The sequence below is a fragment of the Chelonoidis abingdonii genome, chromosome 7 (assembly GCF_003597395.2).
Source record: "Chelonoidis abingdonii isolate Lonesome George chromosome 7, CheloAbing_2.0, whole genome shotgun sequence".
NCBI classification, from domain to species: Eukaryota; Metazoa; Chordata; order Testudines; family Testudinidae; genus Chelonoidis; species Chelonoidis abingdonii.
In genome coordinates this window covers 104,832,650-104,845,991 of record NC_133775.1, presented here as the reverse complement: position 1 = coordinate 104,845,991, position 13,342 = coordinate 104,832,650, and positions in this window count along the sequence as shown.

Genomic DNA, 13,342 nt, shown 5'->3' with positions numbered 1-13,342 from the left:
AAATGCTTCACTCTGCTACAGTCCATGGAGTTAATGGCCAGGAGATTTTCAAGTCCTGGGCCGCAGAGAGGCTGGTTTGGATGAGCCTCTGGCAGGGGAAGTGTGGTGGGAACAAATTCCATTTGGTGTAGTCAGCAAGTTTTATCGGCGTAAGCAGTGCGTCGGCGTATGAGACGCTGTACATTGGAGGTGAGGGATATTTCCCATTCGAGTAAGAGGATTCTGGTGGGGGGAATCATGTGTCTGAAGCTTGAAAGAGGCCTGTGAGTAGCGCTGGGTATTGTGAAAGACACTCTGCCTCCCTTGTGTTATTGTTGGGATTGCCAAGGAAGAAGCAAATGTACCAGAAAGGGCTGAAGCCTTCCATTCCAAACGGGCGGAAAGTGAAATCTTGTCTCTCTTCGAGTGTGGGCGTGGCGCTGGGTCAGATCCCGAGGCAGATGACCTTACAAGGGATGTTTATAGGAGCTGCCTCTGAATTTGCTTCCTGGTTCTCTCATCTCGCTCAGGGCTGGGCCTGAGGATGTTGTGTTACTGTGAAACCCTGCTCATGGTGGGAGCAGTGCCCTGCTAGCCACAACCACATTTAATCCCGAGTGTTGTTCACACTGAGTGTGGATGTTTTCCCTGAGCAGGGTGTCTGAGTGCTGTGTCAGAGCCATGTTCTAAGACCGTACTCCACTCTCCCATGCTCTTACCTGGAGCAGTGTCACTGGTGCCTAGCATGGGCCTCACAAACCCCCCTGTCTGCAGTGGTCAGGGAAATACAGTGGCAGCCAGCACAGTTCCTCTCTAAGGGGGAGATTGTGCCCCAAAATCCATGCACAGGGGAAACAGTCCACACCTGGATCTCTCCCCATATGCTCAGAAAGGGCATGTGGCCAGCTATCTCCAGGGCACCTTTCCCCGTTTTTTCAGACCAAGGTAATCTCTCAGACCTGTGCATAGGAAGGGCTTGAGGACTGGAGAGAGAAGAGTTGGGCGAGACATGTGCAGGGGAGTGCACATTGTCACCTCATCCAGTGGAGATTACACAGTACATACAGTCTGGGGCTTATTAAACAGAACAGAATGCTGGAGGGCATGCAGTGACCAGGGGCTGTTCAGATACCAGGGTGATGGGTGTGCCATAAACCGATATAGGGATAGAAACAAACCATGTCTAACTCCTTTAAATATCTATCTCTCTCTCTCACACACACACACACACCCTTTATACTCAACAACTGAACAAAATAGTTCAGTTAGTCTATTGAGAAAAGTAGCCCATGTTCTCGGCAATGAATCAGTATCACACTTGGCTAGAGAGGGCTCAGTTTTATCAATATCCGGAATATGGTTGGATCCATGGTGAATATTAGCAACCACATGTCTTGTTGTATGATAGGATTAAGCAAACTGTACCTAATAGGCAAATAATCACAAACCCCACACCTCAGAGAGTGATTCCAGGGTTTGACTATCCTGCAATTATCAGTTGTTGGGCTTTCATGGGTAACTGGAATAGCTTAACTACCAGGTAGGGATACAAGAACAGAAAACCCTTGTCCAAATCCACATCACCACTCCTGGATCCCCACAATACAGGAGATAAGTATGTTACATGGGAATTTAGTGTTGTTGCAGCCATGTCAGTCCCAGGCTATTAGAGAAACAAGGTGGGTGAGGAAATATCTTTTATTGGACCAACCTCTGTTGGTGAGAGACAGAGCTCTATTGTGTGCAACTCGAAAGCTTCTCTCTCTCACCAACGGAGGCTGGTCCAATAAAAGATATCACCTTAACCACCTTGTCTCTCTAATTTGGGAATTTACACATCCAGTTTTGCTTTCTGGCAGATAGAAATCAATTTAACAATTAACCAAAGTCCCACCCCTTCACCATTTTCTAACTAACGATTTGGATTCCATTTTTCCAGGGGTCCCTTTGTGGGATAAACCAGAACTCATGCCTTCATGTATATAACAGTATTTATGAGATATGAACATGGGTTATATCTTTCCATTTATAATTGTCAGAAGCGTGATTGGATTTTGTTCTGCTAATTTTTTATCTTGAATAAAATGTCAGATTTGAAGACCTATTATTAGCAAATTTATATCATCTCCGTAGAGCTGCAGATGATAATGAATCACCTTCTGCAGCATTGATACAGGGACTTTAAACGTGCCAACAACCAATCTTTAAACTGTGCTTTGGACTTAGGTGGAGAAAACCTCCAGTGGAATTACAATGGGTTTACAGTGCTCTTACAGTTTGCCCTTGTGTAAAACGGGAAAAATGAAACTGACTTTTGCAAAACACTTTGAGATATCTGGATGAAAAGTGCTATATAAGTGCTAGGGATTGTTATTATTATATACCTGGAAAACAGATCCCACATCTGGAAAGTATGTTTCACTGCTGTGTGCCTAGCTCGAGCCTGTTCCAGAGACACATATTGACAGCAGATAAATGGGAAATCCCATACAGGAGTCCCCAGTGCATACACACTGACTCAACTCCAGTTCTACTCAGCAATACACTTGATACTGCTTGAATCCATGTCTTAACACAGACAAGTCTGGCTTCCCAAAAATATATTTTAGTGTTGGGAATTGTCATATGTCCAAGCCTTTCTGCACAGCCAGAAATGAGCGAGACAAATCTGAGTCCTGTAACTCCCCCCAGTGCATCTGGCGGAGTACTTATTGACCATGCTAAAAGCTCTCTCCAGCATTGCTGCAGGCAGGTGTTGAAAAAGGTAAGAGGTCTTGTGTTATTTCCATCTGTAAGAAGCCAGTTCTTCTCCCTCCATCCAAGAAACTGGCAGCTGAGACCATGAAGTGACATCATTCCCAACACCTTCCAAAACCTCAAGGTAATTGTTCTTCTATAAATCAAACAGTAGGAGTACCTTTAATCCTAAATAAAAGCTCTTTTGTAGTGACTTAAAAAGGCAAACCTGGACGGAGATCAAAACCAAGTGCCCTCCACAGATCTCTCACATACGTCCTGAGATTTCCACATGAGCTTCAAGATGTGTGAAAGAAAAGGAACTGAAATTTTCAGTGACGCTAAATATAACACATTTTCTTCTTGGTAGAGAGAGCTCTCTTGTTGACAGGCAACCACTTGATGGCTTTGAATCAAATTAGATTGGCTTAGCCAAGCTTAGCCAAGGAGTTCATCTATGCAGCGGATATTGAACACACCTGCAGTGAAATGTAGAGGGAGTTTTGCCATTTACCTCAGTGGGGCCAGGATTTACCCCAGGAAAATAAAAGAGACACAATTTGCCACTAGCCTTAGCTTTCTTATTTGCATATAAAGCCCTAATCCAAGGCAGATATATTTCCCCAAGCCAACCTCTAAAGCACCATAAGCCAATACCCCCAACACAATGCAGACAGAGACTTCTCTAGGTGTTTCAAATTTCAAGCTGAAAACCAGAGACCATTTCTGAAAATTTTGCCCCAGGTGTCTGATTTGTCACAATCTTCCCGGAGTAGTCCAATCTGATCAGACATACTAACATTTGTATTGACAGGTGAAGGATCGTTTAACAGCAATGGACGTTTCAGTTCTGGTGGAAGGAGGACTAGTATTCTGAACATCACTATACGCATGTCTCAGAAGTGGAGATATTTATGCTCTGTGAAAGCATTCTGTAGAACACCCAGGAGAGCTTTTTCCCACCTTCATGCTTCCTGCACCACTTAGTCAAGGAGAATGTAGAGCTAGCCTCCGAAGTTGATGACAGCTTTGCAACTGACTTCAAAGGGAGCAATTCAGTCTGTAATTAAGAATGCATTCATTTTATTCCCTACACCAGGGGTCAACAACCTCTGGCACACGGCTTGCCAGGATAAGTACCCTGGCGGGCTGGGCCAGTTTGTTGAGCAGGTTTGGCCAACTATGGCTCCCACGGGCTGCAGTTCGCTGCTCCAGGCCAATGGGGGTGGCGGGAAGCCGCAGCCAACACATCCCTTGGCCCGTGCCGCTTCCCACAATCCCCATTGGCCTGGGACAGTGAACCGCAGCCAGTGGGAGTGATCGGCCGAACCTGCCGACGCGGCAGGTAAACAAACTGGCCCACCCTGCCAGGGTGCTTACCCTGGCATGCCGCGTGCCAGAGGTTGCCGACCCCTGCCCTACACCATGTAGCAGATCACAGACTCACTGGCACAGCGCTGCCTGCTGGTTGTCTGGGAATTAGCTCAATTTCAGCACTCAGAGTGCCTCCTGCTGGCCGGTGTCTTTCCTGCCGTAGGCCCCATGTCCCTTCTGGATCCTGGTGCCCTTTACCATGGGATTCTGCCCACAGCAGTACCCCACACTCTGGGTCTCCCCTCCCAGGGGAACCCCCTCCCCCTATGCCCATCTTGCCTCAGTGGCTACTGCCAGTCATCATCTAGCCCCCTTTCCCTGGGGCAGACTGCAGTCTGTAATGGCCACTCATCATTGGCAGGGGGTTGGACCAGCTGCCTCTGCCTATCCCCAGGCTGCACCTCTGCAGCCCCAGTACCTCTTTAGGCCTTCGATAAGGCCTCAGCCTGGAGAGTTGTCAGGCTGGAGCTCCCCAGCTGCTTTTGCCCAGCACTGCTCTACTTCAGGTACCCTGTGCTCCCAGGCAGCCAGGCCCTTCCCACTCCAGGGGTGGAGTGAGCCTGGCCACCTCCTCAGTCAGCCTACCTTTTTTTCTAGGAGTGGGATAACTGCCCCGCTACAACCCATTGCCTACAAGTTATAAAAAAAAAAATCAGCTAATACTTAGCTTAAGTACAATAGTCACATGTACAGCGTTTCTCAAACTGGGGTCTCTGCTTGTGCAGGGAAAGCCCTTGGCGGGCCAGGCCAGTTTGTTTATCTGCCCTGTCCGTAGGTCTGGCCGATCGTGGCTCCGACTGGCCGCGGTTCACTGCTGCAGGCCAATGGGGGCTGCTGGAAGCAGCGGCCAGTAAGTCCTTCAGTCAGCGCCACTTCCAGCAGCTCCCATTGGCCTGAAGCAGCGAACCATAGCCTGTTGGAGCCGCGATCAGCCAGACCTGCGGATGCAGCAGGTAAACAAATCGGCCCAGCCCGCCAGTTTGAGAAACACTGGTCTACAAGTATGATTCCAATTTAAAGCACAAGGCGTCCTGGTTTCAGGTCTTGCACAAACACTCCACGAGAGTGAAATCTTATTTACCTTTAGACTTTGGTAGCCTGGTATAATGGTGGCAAGGACTTTAGAAAGGCATCTATGATGGTTCACTCTTTCAGATTTTTTTGAAGGGACCATTTTGATTTTTAATTTCCAAAGTTTCTGTCTAATTTGGTTTTGCTCTGGTGGACACTTTTCTCGCTTTGGCTCCACTAACCCCATACTTTTCTTGCGGAGAGCCACATTTCTTTTTTAGATCTGTAGTTTCTATCTTTGCCAGACAGCCTCTGGCTGCCTGCAGTTTACTAAATGAAGTTTACCCTGATTTGCCTGTCCAGTTATGATGCTGTTCCAGACTCTCAATTGCTCTGCATAAACTATTTCCCAGGATATCTCTCATATTGGAGGGTTTAGCTGCAAATGAAATATATTGCCCCTGAGGAATTCTTTCTAGAGTTTTCCATTTAAGCAAAGTACTGGAGTGTGTTCTGCTAAATCTGTCACACAGCAACTGATTTTTCAGGAGGGGGGTGTTGGTCCATTTCCCACTCAGGAGTGAAGAATCCAATCTCCATATATTAATCCCAGTTTAGTTGCTGGAAGTGTTCACTGCACAGATACCAAGTGATGCTCCAACAGTATTTTGGGGGGTGGCGGGTCATTATGAATTGGCAGTAGGAGTGGAATTATACTCCATGACTTCACACCCATAGCTCTGGCCTCCACTAAGGATCTGGTGGAAGAGGGCTGTGGCTGGCCCCGTGATTTATTCCATAATGGGGCTGGACCCTGCTCCCACCCCTCCCAAATGGGGAGAAGTCCCCCAGTTGGGAACCTCACAGAGGCTTCAATCTCTTTAGGCCCCACCTGTGGTTTCTGCTGTGGGATGGAGAGTTGGGTCATAAGTGAGGGCCTCAGGATTTGACCCACAGTGAGGATGTAACAGAAGCAGTAAGGTCAGTTCCTTATAACATCAGGACAGCAGGGAGTACAAACATAACCAGTGAAAATTCCATCTCTCTCTCTCTCCTTCCCTCTCTCCAGGACAACGGCTCTGGGCATTCTGAAGCTCAGAAGAGACTTCAAAGAATCCTGTGTGTTGCTGTCACCACTCCTCTCCTTTTAGAAATGTAGAAGGATGAATAATACACCAGACCCGCCCACTCTCGCTTTAATCTGTCATGCTCCACGGAAATTAAGCTGTTCTCTTACAAGAAAGCAATTTGTGCTCCTGGTATCCTCAGTGGGAAAAGAGCTCATTACTGAGTTGAGTTATTAATACCTTGCACATTAAGCAATACAACTTTTGAATTGGCTATTTGCGCATTCTAAAATACTTCCCTACCAGTGATCCATGGACCAGTGACCCTTCAAGATGGCATGGCTTAGCCCCTTTCTCGTTTCCTCATATGCGCGCCACCCCGTCCAAGTGGAGGGCCCTGAGACTGAAACTCAGCACAGCAAGCCTACACGTTGTATATACAACCCCGTTAATTAAAGTGCAAAACCTGATGGTCACCAAGGGGAGGTCACATGGACTAGTCAAACCTTCAACTCATTCTCATCAGCATGAAGTAGTTATTGACAGGCAGAACCCCGAGGGGAAGGGAAGGGTGGGGATGTTAACCTGCCGGGAGTCATCACACACAAGCCTTTTCCTTCTTCAAGTCCAAGCCCTCTGTTCTTCTGCCTCAGAATACGGATGTTATTGGGAGTTCCTTGTAACTGCCAAGGGGAAATAGAGCCTGGGGCCTTTCAGTTGCACCAGTTGGTATTGGCCCATCTTCAGGTTGTTTTTCACATCTAATCACAGTCAGACTTGGAAGTTAGAAGATGCATGAATGGGTCTCATTCCTCCCAGTCTGACCCTTCTCCATAACCTCCCTCCCTCTATCTATCTATCTATCTATCTATCTATCTATCTATCTATCTATCTATCTATCTATCTATCTATCTATCTATCTACTGCAGCCCATCACTAGAGTATCTTAGCACCCTCCACAAAGTCTCTAACAGACTTCATGGAGTCTCAGGCACTTTTCCCTTTTCCAGGCCAGAACTCTGCTTGGGGCAGGGTTTTGTTTGACTTTTTTGGGGGGGACTAGAAGGGAGTGTTTGTATTGTGAACATTACTAATGGTGGAAAGGCTTTCTCCAAGAGAAGGATTTTGCATCATTTCCTATGTCATCTCATTGCAGCTGGATAAAGAAGTGGTGCAGATGGTCCGGTGTTTCCACCACTAGTCAGGGGGTTCAGAATCGGATCTCTCCATGCCGGCAGGGAGTCTGTACCCCATCCTCCAATGTCTCTGTCCTAGATTCCGACTAAGATGAAGTTAAAAAGGACATGCTGGGGCCTTCCCATCCTGCTCCACCAAAGGGAAACAATGCCCATTCCTATCTCTGGAAATGACCCCCACCCCCAGCAAAAGCTTCCGGGAACACAATGGAAACATGTTGTGGAGAAACAAGCTACTGTTAATACATTACAGGTGGTAGCATGGGCCCAATGCAGACAGGTGTGTTGTCCTTTCTGTGAGCCGGACTTGGCTTATAAATAAACAGAGAGATCAGGTGATCCTGCTGCCTCTGCCATACCCCGCCAAGTGGTCCCCAAGTGAGAAAGCGCTCCTTGTTTCAGGCAGGGGTGCAAGCCAAGCCGAGGGAGTTGTTTTTTTTTAATGTTTTGTGCCTTGGCTGCGCCTACAGAGAGCTGCAGACCTCACTGAGGGGCAGAGCTCCTGGGATCTGCATGTGCTCTGGGCACTTCAGGTCTCCTGCCAGGCAAAACCCAATGACTGCTTTTGGAGTCGTCCCATCTGAAAGGAGAGACGGAAACTGGCAAAGGAGAGAGCGCTAAGGAGTCTGCAGGCTGCTGAGCCAGAAGAAATGGGTGGGCTGGCCCCCTTGCTTCACTGGGTTAGGAAGAGAACTTGGTGCCCAGCCTGGATGTAAATAGCATAAGATTGATGGTAGCCAGAGTGAACTATAGAGTGTTTGTGCTCAGTCCTGAAACAGCACTAAACATTAAGTGAGACCTTTCTTTTTCCAGCCTGGAGAGAGAAAAATCTAATACACTGGGCAAGTTAAGTGCCAAAGCACTCAAGGTGGCGTGCGACCCTTATGCAACAATAATGTGCACATACCATTTAAGCCCTGGTTCTGTGGCTGGGCTGCCTGCTAGCATCAGTGTTACTTAAGAATAAAATTGCAGGAGAAGGGGAAAACCACTTAGCATTGAGTCTTTATCCCAGAGCAAGGCTATGGAGGCTGCCTGAGCAACAGAAGGCCCAGATAGTGCAATGGATGAATTGGCAGATTGTGTCTTGTCTGGTAATATGGGCAAGAAGTCCAAAAAGAGGGTGTGAGCAGGCAACTGAGGGAAGAACCTTAGCACATATAGGGGTTCACCCAAAGCCCCTCTGAAGTCAATGACAGGTGTCTCTCAGCCCTTCTACTGTGGCAGAGGGAGGTATCTGGTTTGTTCTTTGAGGGGAATTTGCCAGGCTGGTGCCGGGAAGAATTGTTCTTTCGTGATCAGCCAGGACGAGGCTGGAGGTCATGCCAACATCTTACATACTCTGAGCAGTGAGAAGTTACTGTGTGTCCCGTGAATAATCATGTCAGGAGTGGAGTTAGAATAGTCCAACATCAATAAGCCCTTGCAGTCAAGTGTCAGGGTCATCATGGGTTATGGAAAGCACTGCCAGGAACCAACGAGGCTAAAGGTTTAATTCCTTCCTTCCGTCACCTTTGGACCTACTCCCATTGAAAGAGAGGCCTGCAGGCAACAGTAGCCACTTACTCCTTACTGAAAGGGTCAGCCCCTTTGTCCATAGACTGGCCAGTGAGGGACACATACACAAAAACAGCTTTGATGGTTAGAAAACCTGGTGAGACAACTTAAAAAACTTCTCTAAGGTGAACAAATTTAAGCTTCGGTCTCATATATTCCAAAGTTAACCTGAATAGGAAAGGTTAAGATTCCTTCCTGAACCTCCTATCAGTCCATAGCATTTCAGCATGGCTAGAATTCAGGTCTTCCCCAACTAATCCTCTCCACAAGTTCCTTCTGGGCACTGTTGTCTAACCACTTCCATCAAACCACATATGACTAGAAACCTTAGCAAGAATACAAGCTGTCTTGCTGCCTTCCAGTCTCTCCATGGAAGCAGCAGTCCCCAGGATGCTGCCTCAAGCATGGATACGTTTCAGGTCCAATGCTGGAAACTTGGGTCCAAGTTAGAGTGAGAATGGAGTGCGCCGAAGCCATGTGGAAAGCATCAGACGTGAAGAAAGGAGCAGAGCCAAACCCACAGGCTCTTCTCCAGCTTGTCAGCTCTTCAACGAAAATACGCTGGTCATTAGGGAGAGAAGCTGAGCTGTAGTTTACCAAGGGATCGGGTGGACCGAAATATTAAATACAGGAACTGTAGCTGGTGGAATGAAATCTATCAAAGTGAAAGGAAGAGAGAAAACAAACCAGTGAAGGAATATTTATAAGTCATATAATGAAAGCAATTTGCAGAGTAATTGAAACGTATCATCAGTGACCAAACATGGAAGAAAAATTCCTCAGCGTAGAAAAGGAAATATCTTTGATTTAGGTATTTTATTTTTTATTTTTTTTAATGGCGGGGAAAAGAGAACTGCAGTGCTTTGATTCCGAGCGTGTCCAAGCCAAATCCAACATGTGTTAGCAGGCGCTGTGGTTTACATTAGAAAAGTGCTATAATATTACTCTACAGCTTTTAAGTGCATTTTTATTACGATGATGATTATTTTCAACTACACTAATGAGATACATGTGGCACAGGGCTTCAAAAAGGCCCAGTGACTTCCAGAAAGTCATCTAATGGTTGGAATGCTTGACAGAGTTGATTTCTCATATAGGGCAGATTGAAGCCAGGCAGCGGGGACACAGACTGTGCTGTGACTCCACTCTGAGTAGAAAACACATCACCTCCTATTGCTTCAGTGTTTGACATCACAGGGTGTTGCTGTAGCAATGATCATGACTGCAAAAGAGGAAGATCATGCGAACTTGCTTATTATTCTTCCTCTGGCCCTAGCTCAATGAGAATGAGTCACTGTGGCCTGGAAACCTCTGACTCTTCCACAGACATACAAATTAGTCCTGAGCCATATAATTTTGTCAGACTTTTGATCAACCATTTTATGATGGTTGCCATTAAAAAGTAAGCATTTACCCACAGCTACCATCACCAGGCACCTGAGAAACCACCACACTTCCCTCCCATGCTTTTACTTGGAGTAGAAAATCACATGGTCTAGAGGGCACCGCTGGATATTAACGGAAGGTAAATAGTGATTTTTTTTTATGTCATCTAGCAGTTGTCCAGTGAGGAAACAGAGACAATACCATGTGACTTAGGTGAACAACTGCAAGGTAAATAAGGAATAATCAACATGAACAGGTCACAAACAACCTATAGCTAAGACCAAGGGCTCGTCTACAAGATGCGTTACTGGGTATTAAACTAGAGTGTGAATCTACAGAGCACACTAAGCACAGTAACTTCTTGGGTGGATAAGTCCTGATTCATTAAGGTGTCTGCTCCAAAGCTCACGGAAGTCAAAGGAGTGACTCCTGCTGAGTTCGGTGGGTAATGGATCCTAACCCAACACTGTTAGACAAATACTTACAAATAATGACTCCATTGGAGAAACTGGAGTTGGTTCACAAAGGATGGACTAAGCAGGAAAGGGGCTACATTCAGAATGACGATTACTTAAAACGAACACCTTGTCCATGCTAGAACAACTTGAAATTTGGCCCATTATTTACATCATTTTTAAAAGTCAAAGCTTTTTTTTGTAAATCGCAAAATTGCTAACAAGAAATTTCTCTCTTTGAGTAAGAGCTTGTTGCCAAGTTTCCTCCAGGAGAGAGTTTTTTCAGCCAAGTTCTAAACCCTGTAAATCAGGGCTGATATCATAGAAATGCTGAGATGCCATTATCTACAGCAGCAAGCACAGGCCTTCACGGGGGAAGTTCCACACTGAACTTCTAATAATTTCTAAGAATTTCATACTCTTTTAGAGAGAGTCAGATAGAAATCTTTGTAATAATCTCGGGACTAATTGTGATATTGGAGGCCCTGCATAGCCACTGCTACCCTGGATTATGGGACTTTATATTGAAAATATGCACAAAGCAAATAAGACGGTTCAGCTGAGCAGATGCCAGGTGTCAACTGAATGTGTTTTGGGGGGATGGTCGGCCAGCTGGAGATGACTTTTGACTTGCAATTACTGTGACAAACTGAAGCAAACTTCATTACCATGTTGCTCTGATTCTCTGCTTGGGTTTTGCTCCAGTTGACAAGCTCCCACCACCCTCTGTACTGTTTTTTTCTTTTCCAGACTAGGCTCTTTCATCAAAAGCCCAATAAAGAAAAAGAAAAATCAAACAGTGGCTAGGGAGAACGGAAGCCCTTAAACATCTAAGGCAAGGAGAGCAAAACACTCTACTTTTCAGGCCTGGTCTAAACCCCGATGCCCTATTAGGTCAAAAGTCTTGTATGAAAAAGGAGAAATGGGACTTATTAAACTCCTTTCATATTTTCAGTTGGGGGATGGGAGATTAGGTGTGTGTGGGGGGAGGGTATGGGGGTGGAGGAGGAAAGGGAACTAGCAGCCCATGCAAACAGATTGTGCAATATTTTGCCCTGCACAGAGCTCCCATTGAAAAGCCCAGGAGTTCTGCTTTCAATAATCCTGCTGTTAATAATGCCCCATTGAGCGCTGAGAGAAAGGCAGCATTGAAACGCTAAGGGGCTAGGTCCCCAAGAAGGGTTTGAAGAAAAAAAAAGCGGGGGTTGATTACTGGTTTTAAACTTCACTGTGTGGCCCTTATGGTAAAGCATGACTGCAAAAAATATGCAAAGCCTGTGTGTGTAACCCATTTGTCTCAGAGGTTTTATCAGGTTTTTTAGTGTGCAGAGATTGGGGCTAGGGGGTGGCAGCCAATGCAGGAAGAACCTTGATTATTTTCATTCTTGCCCCAGGCCACGTAACAATTATTTTTTTTTAAAAGAAAGCAAATTTTCAAGTACTTGGTTAGAGAAACAGCAGAGCAAACGGGAGGCAGTGTGCCAAGTGCGGCCCTGCGGAGAGAACTCACCTAGAGCTAGGTCAAGATTCATCTCTGCACAATTAATACAGCAGCAGGAGGGCACCAAGCACGTGGCTTCTGTCTAGCTCACTAGGCTAAAAAATGTCACTTGGCTTTGTCTGAAACGTGGATCCTCACCCCCCCCCCCTTCCCGGCTTCTCCCAGTGTAGAATTTGCCTGCCCTCCACTTAAAGAACTTGACCCTGACTTGAAGGAAAGTCCAGATGTGCTCCTAAGGTTCCCGGTCTCAGTTGGGTATTTTAATAACATTAAACCTGTAAAACTGGCATAATGCAGGGACTAATCAGCTGTACTGGGCACAAGTGATAGCAGGTATAAATGTCAAGGAGATAGAGGACTGCTGTGGATAGTGATGGGAGGTATAGCCTGAAGCAGTAGGAACACACGTTGGACAAAGTCAAGGAAAAAGCCAATACAGTTTTGCCTAAGGACTGCAGGATTTGACCAGTAGTTCATTTAGCCTCTCCTCATTCCTGCCAGCTTCTAAGGACCTTTGATGACCTCTGAATTCCCTCCAATGTGCCTCAGTCTTCCTGGTATTGAGGTCTCCAATACTGAATACATTATTCCATCCACAGTCTCACTAGTGCCACAGAGTCAGGGTCTATCGTCGCTCTGCTCTGTGATTATCTGTAGTGGGAGCTTGGAATGAATAAAGATTGCAGGAGCTCATCCTAAATATGGACATCTTAATTGGCTAAGCAATCTCTAAAGCCTTAATCCAAAGCTCACTGAAGTCCATAAGAGTTTTTCTATTCTATTCAGATCAGGCCCTAAGGGAGACCATATGAAAAAGTGTCCACAAATGATGGCACTGGGGAAATAAGAAGGTGTTTTGGGAGTGGTATTGGAGGGCACAAATAGAAGTAATGAGAAGAAATTAAAGAAAGGATCACTAAAGATCAGGGGGAACTTTGTAAGAGTGCAGTCCTTGGTCTCTCCAGGGAAGCTGTGAAATTCCCCTCTCTTGAGATGCTTAAAATTAAATTGGACAAAGCATTACAAAACATACTGACACACAACATTCTCGCATTTGCAGGGAGGATGTGGTAGAAAGCC